At 36.5% G+C, this 8709-nt stretch overlaps 1 long non-coding RNA gene across 2 annotated transcripts; it reads right to left on the bottom strand.

Moving 5' to 3' along the window:
• Positions 1-6253: 6253 nt before the first annotated feature.
• On the bottom strand, positions 6254-7596 carry LOC131227644 (uncharacterized). 2 transcript variants are annotated; one of them, XR_009162397.1, is made up of 4 exons: positions 7562-7596; positions 6988-7062; positions 6706-6882; positions 6254-6375 (listed from the first exon to the last, which is right to left on the bottom strand). It is a non-coding gene; the product is annotated as an uncharacterized LOC131227644 (long non-coding RNA). The 2 variants fall into 2 exon arrangements; XR_009162396.1 differs by lacking the exon at positions 6254-6375 and having other exon boundaries at positions 6661-6882.
• Positions 7597-8709: the final 1113 nt, after the last annotated feature.

Raw genomic sequence — 8709 nt, 5'->3', positions numbered from 1 at the left:
GACTATTCTAAGCTCTAACACAGGTTAGGGTTAGATGAACTTACCCAAAAAGGAACTTAGAATTGCCGGAATAACGATTCAAAAGTGATGGTGTAAGGATGTAGAGTGACAGGAAAGAATCTTAAGATGATTCACCAACTCCTCTTTTACTCTCTCTCTTTTCCCCTCTCTTTCTTAGCTAGGGTTAGGAAATTCGTATGGAAAAGAGAGTGAGGGTTTTAAGGTCTTTATATAGGCCTAACTTAGATGAAAATAACCCCAGGGCCAAGATATACTTAGGTTATAACCAAATCACGCTTCTCTCGATCCAACAGAGCGCTTCCGGTGGTCCTTTTTCCACGTGCGGTCGGACTTAAGTTCACTGACCATGGATCTAGGTCAGGCTGAGTTTTCGCACCGATCGGCTTTACAGATCAACCGTGGCGGACCACACTCAATTCAAAGGTCACCGAAACTCGATCAGGTCCACAAGCATTATGACATGCCTGGGCCATCTTCCCTGATCCGAGGGTGAAATTGAGTCAGAATCCAACGGTCAGATTGCTTAAAATCGTCGCGCAAGCGACACGACTCAGATTTCATAAAGTCACATTTAATTTCTTACCGTTCTCACACTCTTCACTCCGAACTTAATCAAATCGACCCAGGACATCATCTGGACTTGATTTTTGAGGCGATGGTTAAGTCCAACATGATGACCATAACTGTCTAAGATCATCGCTATCGGACTTTCGACGCGCGGTCCAGGTCCGATCCAAAGTTTCTAAAAATTTCCAAGAGCAACTGGATTTAGCGTTGAATCCCAGATTTCAGAGTAACATAGCGCTAACGATTCTACAGGTTTTGAGTCATGCAGATCAAATTTAAAGTGATTGATGTTAATTTCAGAAGCAATCGAGTTTAGCGCTAATTAACCCACAAAAAACTTCTAAGGAAAATAGAGGTAGTACTCGGGTCTTGGCACGAAATTTTCTGGGTCATTACACTTACACAATTCAAAAACCTCACACTCTGAGTTTTCTATCTCTCCTCAGATAACCAACATTTAGAGATTTTTTTGGCTTAATCTCAAAGAAACCAAAAACATAGAAGATTTACACAAATGTAAAATACCTGGATTTCTCCTTTTGTAGTAGCCCTGAAGAACCAAATCAGAGTAGAAGTTCGAATAGAGAAGTTCAATGTCCAATACTCACTTTGAAATGGCTCTAAGTTCAAATTGATTTTAAATTAAATCAAGTTGGGGTGGCTCTATTTGATTTTGATTCCAAGAAGTGGAATATCACAATTCCTCTTTCAAATCAAATTGGAATGTAGAAACAAAATCAAATATTAAAAGCTAACAAAAGAGAAAATTAAATATGCACAATGTAGCTTAAAAAGAATATAAACTTATCTCTTAGAGTGATGCCTTGATTTTACTTGAATTGGATATAATACTCTGAAATTCGTGCTCTATTTATAGTTGCAGAAATCGCATCTTCGACTGGTCCTTTGGACACTATGACTGGTCGTAGGACCAACAACATTTTGAAATTTTGAGTGCGATCAGATAAAACCGTTCCATGACTGGTCGTAGGTTGTCCATGACTGGTCGTGAACCCTCCACGACTAATCGTGACCTGCCCACAACTGGTTGTGAGAAATCAGAATTCGTTGCTGTAGTTTGAGTCGTAGCTGTAGGACTGGTCGTGAACGAGTCGGCACTGTTCACACGACCAGTTGAGCAGACTCCAGGACTGGTCGTAGCTTAACCAAAAAATTTTAAAAATTTGCAACTACTTAGGACTGGTCTTGGAATTTCTTGGACTGGTCGAGCCAGTTCTAGGACTAGTCGAACAAAGTCCAGGACTAGTCTAAGAACAGACCAAAACATGTATAAAATAAACAATTGACTTATGTATCCGAAATGACCTACCCTAAAGTCAATCTAAGGTCATTCATACCCGAGATATGAAGTATGAACATTGAACATTCTTTTCTTCAGATGATGGATAATCTTTGAAGATCATGAAGCTTTAGATCTCGACACTTGATAAAGCTTGAAAGCTTGAATCTTTGAGTTGTACTTTAGAGATCTTTGAAAGCTTAAACTTGTAGTTCTTGCATTGTACTTCACCTTGAGTCTTGAACATGATCTCGTAACTTAAAAACTCTGAAGCTTTAGAGAAGAGAACAATATACTTGATCTTGTAATTCTTGAAGTAGATCATTGTACTTGACTTGAAGCATTCTCCTTGAGTATGAGATGCATTGCCTTAAACATATATATCAACGTGCTACACAAGACATAGATTGTGGTTTTGACATAACAAAATTTGACAATTAAAGGAGCAAATAACCATAGCACTTACATATCCTAGGTCTGGTAACAAAACTGAGCTAACTTCTTTCATGGCTCACATACTTCACTCTGTTGTTTTTGGTATTCCAATTTATCTTCCTTCTCTTATTTGTTATATCATTATTCAGTTTCATCTCAATCCTGGCCATAGCGATATTCCCTTTGCATATCTAATGACCACACTTGCTATTCATAGTCTTGTGGTTATGCTTGTTGGAGAAGCTCCTATTTCTCATTTACCCTTCAACAATTCTAACATTAACAAGATGAATTTGAGGTTGGTTATTGGCCAAGTTGATAGGGATGATGTAGGAGCTGCTGAAGAAGCTGGAGAGGAAGATGCTTTGCCTCTTGATGATGTTAATATGGATGATCTATTTAATGAATTGGAATCTAATTCTAAGGCTGATCTTGACTTTCAGCATTCTGATTTTGATGAGTAATTGTGAACCTTAGAGGAAAAGGTGGAAGGTTTGCATGTATCCCAGGAAACTCAATTCAAATATATGCAAAAATTTCTTAAGCGCATCAACAAGAGATTACATCAGATTGATCCTTCTATACCTTCTCCTTCTTCTAGTTCTGATTAGACTATGTTTGTTTTGGGCATGTATTAACTTTTAAATTTTATTTGCGCTTGGATAATATTTGGGCTTGTGAGCATGATTTTATATTCCCTGAATATATTTTACTCTTATCCTTTCTCCTCTCTTTGATTATTTCATCTTATTGTTTTTCTTTCCTTTGTCATATTGTGACAAAAAGAGGGAGAAAATGTGGAATGTTTTTATTTTTTTTATGATGATTGGGGATGTGTAATTGTAGATATGGTGTATGTTTTTTTTTTTTTTTTTTTTGCATTGGACATGTATTTGTTTTATACAGGTTCTACATATCACCTCGCCTGGATTGAGGAGGAGAGTATTTGTTGCACATTTGGTGCATGATTCTTTATTGTTCATGCGCATGTTTTTTCTATTTTTTTTTAAATGGTGCATAATTCTTAATTTGGTTGTCATAAGTTTGACGAAGGGGGAGACTATAAATGCTATATCTAGCACTTAGGCTTGTCAAATTTTCTTGTGCCAAATCATTTAGAATTTGTATCATGTTTTGATGAGATGATTCACTACGCAAAAATCGCAGATTTGCGACAAACCAAATCCGTTGTAAAACCAAATAAACGACGGATTTCATCCGTTGCTTAGTCCATCGCTGTTTACTGGGTCGTTTTTTCTTCGACGGATAAAATCTGTCGTTTAATTTGCGACGGATAAGGTCCGTCGCAGATTACCGACGAATAAGATCCGTTTAATTTGCGACGGATAAGGTCCGTCGCAGATTACCGACGAATAAGATCCGTCGCAAAAAATAAAAAATCCGTTTCTGAAATTTGGAAAAGACCACCTGAATTATTAGTCATTTAAAATATTAGCGACGGAGAGGAGAGTGATGGACCTCAAATCCATTGTCCGTTGTTCAGGATTTGGTCCGTCGCTAAAATTCTGTAAATTAAAAAAATATCATCAAATTATTTATTTATTTATTTTTTTGAATCTTACACCTGATAGACATTCAAAAAATAATTCACACATGTTTAATAAGAATCCTATTCACAAATTTGGTAACAACTCGATTCAATAAAGAGGAAATGGCCTAAGTGGAGCTAACCCAAACAGCCAAGTCTTGAGCCATCCTATTCACGAATACAATTACATGTGTATGCACAGTGGGTTTCTCACAAGCACACATGAAATAAAATTATAAATGAATAAAATTAAAAGATTGACAAAGAACAATAATCATTTCAGTACTCCAACAAAACCATGGAGATCACCTTTTTTAGCTTCTTATTCGAGGCTGAAATAGAGCGCCTACAAGAAAAATAGAGGGTCCTGTCACTTATTAGGTCGATCCCATGTCTTCCACCAATGACAAGCCTAAAAACTATAATGGACTACCAATCCAAAACACCATCCGAGTCAACAATCAACTCACCCATTACCAGGAAAAAATGTTTGTGTTAGGTACAAGAGCCGATATAACCATGGATTTCTTTCTGCTGTAGGTAAAGACAACTAACACTGATCTGCTACAATAGAGAATTATCAATGTCATCTCTATTTCTAGAGGGGCAAGAACATGTGGAGTGAAACAATGGAACAACATGAAGCTGAAATTCAGGTAAATGCTAGGAGCAAACCTAGTTAGGTGCTAAGTTCAATGACATGTAACTTCGATGTAATCTGTCCTGCATTGGTAGTCTTTGATGCAAAGCAAATAAGAGTCGAAGGGTTTTCATTTCCAGCAACCATTGTACAACATACAATAAAGTAATTAGAGGATGACAAGTCAAATAACAACAAAAAATAAAATGGCAACTAACCAGTATATAAGAAATGGCAAGGTCAAGATGAGAATTTTCGTGAGTGTTAGGTTGCTGGTTTCTATATTTCTCGGCTTCATTAATTTCCTAGTTATTACAAAGAAAACATGTTTGGTTTACACTTTTTTGTTGGTTTTTACATTCCCCAGGAATTCCATTCCCCAGATTTTACTCAAAAAACTTGCCCCAGCTTTTACCGGATGTTTGAAACCATATAAGAGTTGGAAAGCATGCACATGCATCTATGAACGTGTACATCAACTTTCAAACTCGAATAGAAACTATGCATAAGATAATGACACGTCAGGAAAAAAATGATATCACCACATGGACCATCAATAAAATGAGACCCATTCAACACATAAGTACATAGAACATGTAAACCACACTAGAAAAGTGCATCTAAACAAATATATCTAGCAATCATTTAGTTTCACCAAACAAAAGCACATCTGCCTAAAGGGTGCAGTATATGAAAATGGATGCATTTGGAAGAGCATACCCAAAAACTGTCAAGACTGCACGGTTATTTGCCGAGTTGAACTGCCACCTTCAGCAATTTACTGATGGAAACCTTTATGCATCAGATACTATCAGTTGCTGGGGCAATGAGTCCAAGCCATATACAGTAAGGACCCTCAATGCATCTTTTAAATCCAAGTTCCACCTTTTATTTACTCTCTGGTTCACAAATTTGCACAAGCTTTTCAATTTGCAAGGTTGCCAAACCTGAATGCATGAGAAATGAAAGAATAATCAAAAGATGGAAAGGGGAAAGTAAATAGAGACTTCATTTATTTGTTTATTTATTTATTTTTATCTATGAACCTAGGGCCTATTTGGGTGCCACTCAAATAATAGACCTAGTTTCAATTCCTCCTGCCCAAAAGTTAACCAATTTTAGATTCGAGATAAGAACCAAGGGCCTATTTGGGTGCCACTCAAAATAGAGTTCATCTCATTTTAGTATGATCTCTAATCGATAATTACAATTAACTAAAATGAGATAAATTCATTTTTAAGTGGCACTTAAACAGGCTTTAACATTTAAATTGAAGCATAATCCATTCAGAACTTACCCTCTAAGATCTTGTCAAGTTCTCTTGACCCTGAAGTTATCTGAATGGTTTCGAGCCTGTGTGTGTGGAGTTGGCTAGCACTGGTAAAACCCATAGGAACCAGCTCTGAGGCTGTTGACAAATCAAGTAAATTAGCCCATATATTTTGTTATTTATTGATAATGAGCAGTGTTGCTAAAGAAATTGAAAAGGAAATGAGTTTATATCAGTTTTATGTGAATTTTAAAGTTTTTAAAGTTTGACAAAGAGCATCATCATTAGCCCCATGCAGCTGGGCCAACATGCATAAGTTACCTATCTTGTTTGTGCATGAGGCTATGGTTATGCAGCAGCATCAACATCCCCAATAAATCGTCGAAGATTCTATATGAGGAGTTTGTCAAATGTAGATGCTGAAAAGGAAATTATCATGTTCTGATGTCCCAATCAATGAATAATTACTTACCCTGCGGATATAAGCAAACTAGCCAACTGCCTAGATCCTACACATTCAAATGTCGTTCCTTATTTGAGGGCCTTCCTGATAGCATCTAACCACCATTGTCCATTAGCACTCCCCTCAAGTCCTACCTACAATAAGCATAACAGTCAAAATCTGTAACTAATTATGAGTACAGATTACAAGTGAGATAAAGTTATGTTGCTAGCTCCTCCAATGCTCCAATACACATTGGGTAAAACTTATCATATTAGAAGATATTTTCAAGCTATGCCTAAAGTGAAATGAAATTATGTATATATATATAAAAAATACCAACCAAAGATACAAGACAACACCAAGAACTTCTTGATGTAGATGTTTCTCGGTTACAAACATTGTAACATAAAGCAAAGATTGGGTCATCCTGCAGTCATGGAAATGGTTGGCATAAGATATTTGCCAAGACAGTAATTACTTTGCAAACTAAAATACATAATGTGCCAATGCTCAGCCAGAACCTTGAAACATTAGTTTCATTCAACTCATTGCCTCTTCTTGTAATGAACTCAATGACAGCCTGAATTGCACCTTCTACTGACTGCTTCACTTTATCACATATAGCAACAGTGCATCCATGCATGGTGATTACAAGCTGCACAAAATCGATAAGAGATATAGAGCTGCTCAAATGGAACTTCATGCAAATCAACAAAAATAAAAATAAAATAAAATAAGATAAAATGAAATAAGTCCTTACCTCATCTTTGGTTAGCAAAATGCAGAAAAAAGAAACAACCCTGTTGAAGACCTCCGACTAATCAATAGAAGCATCCTACAAAAGAAATTTTGAAAGATATTTTCATGCATGACAATGTTTCTCTACAACATTAGCAGAATAAGCTTATTCTACAACTAGGGAGATTCCTCAGTGACATTTGTAGAATAAGCTTATTCTACAATATGTGTGGAGCCCATCATGATTTGTGCAAGGTCCCACTATCCATCATGTGTGCCCCCCTCATTTTCCTTTTGGAGGACAAAAATCAGGCTAACCCAAAACTCGGTATTGGACATGCAAAGAAACATGAAGTGCCCTACCACCTGATGCACATTGGGATAAAACTCAAGTGTCCCGTAATCTGATGCACATTGGGATAAAACTCAAGTGTCCCGTAATCTGATGCACATTGGGATAGAATTCGTCCATCCACCACAAAGCCAAAACACTCAAACATACCAATTCATAATATTTTTCTCAAAATTATACTGCTTAATCGTTAAATATCGTGAAGTTTCTTGATGATAAAGATTGTGAAAGGAAAAAGACTCACCAAAAAAATGAAGAAATTCTGATTCTTCTTTCCTACTCCAACTAACAACGGCTGAAAAAAAGAGGGAGTGCATATGGGTCCTACATGTAGATGTAAAATAAGCTTATTCTACAATAGTTGTAAAGGAACAAGCCGCAATGAAAAGCAGAACTGAATCAATCAAAACACTATCTTCAAAATACCTGCAGCAAAAAAATGTTCACACATTCTTTTTTCTCCTTTCTCAAGTCACAATTGTGCAGCAATCATACATGCAAGTGTAGAACAAATGTTGGAAATAATCTGATAAAAAACCTATTTTCTGCGATTTTAATCTTACAGCAATGTACAACAAGGCTCCGGCTCCCATTTGAGTTAAAGAATTTGACCCGAGCTTTCGCTATAATGGGTGAGGTACTCACTTAGAACCGAGTGCATGCTTGCCATTTGAGTTAAAGAATTTGTCCCCATTTCAGCCATGTGCTTGGATAACCAAGCATGATAACTTAACCTTTCCACCAAGCATGATAACCAAAAATCTACCATTGCACCAAGAAACCTTAGGAAAAAGGAAATCTGGATCAATTGATAGCAGTCTACTTATTCATGAAGTTTCATTCACCATGAAATGATTATTGTACCAAAATTTTGGAGGAATAGTTTTAATTTCAGGAGGAATATCATTCAACCTAAAGCACTGGATTGATTTTATGATTCATGGACATTAGGCATATTGTTTTCACCAGGTGCAAAGCAATAGACACATCAAATATTTTAAGCATAAATAGTTCCAGTGCAGGATTGTAATAGAAGAGAACTAGGCATATATCGTTAGTTCTTTGACCAAATAAGAATGGGAGACAAAAAATAATTATGATACCCACAACAATTATTAAATGAAATTAAAGGGGTGTTACATGGGTATGTGGCACAAGACTATAGGTGACACATTTACCATTTAGCTACTAGACCAGCTATGCTATGTGGGATGGTAATGGGCAACTAAAAGGCAACGTGAGCAGACGATGAATGTTGCATTGATGGGGATGTTGAGATTGACGCATTAGAATTAAGAAAGACGCGTGTCCTAACATTTGGAGAACCATCATTTTTCATTGGATTTAAAACTGATGGGAACAGATACTGCTCTTGATCTTAGCAGAAAGGTA

This window comes from Magnolia sinica, chromosome 15 (genome assembly GCF_029962835.1).
Source record: "Magnolia sinica isolate HGM2019 chromosome 15, MsV1, whole genome shotgun sequence".
NCBI lineage: Eukaryota > Viridiplantae > Streptophyta > Magnoliopsida > Magnoliales > Magnoliaceae > Magnolia > Magnolia sinica.
This window is presented reverse-complemented; position numbering and strand designations above follow the sequence as displayed.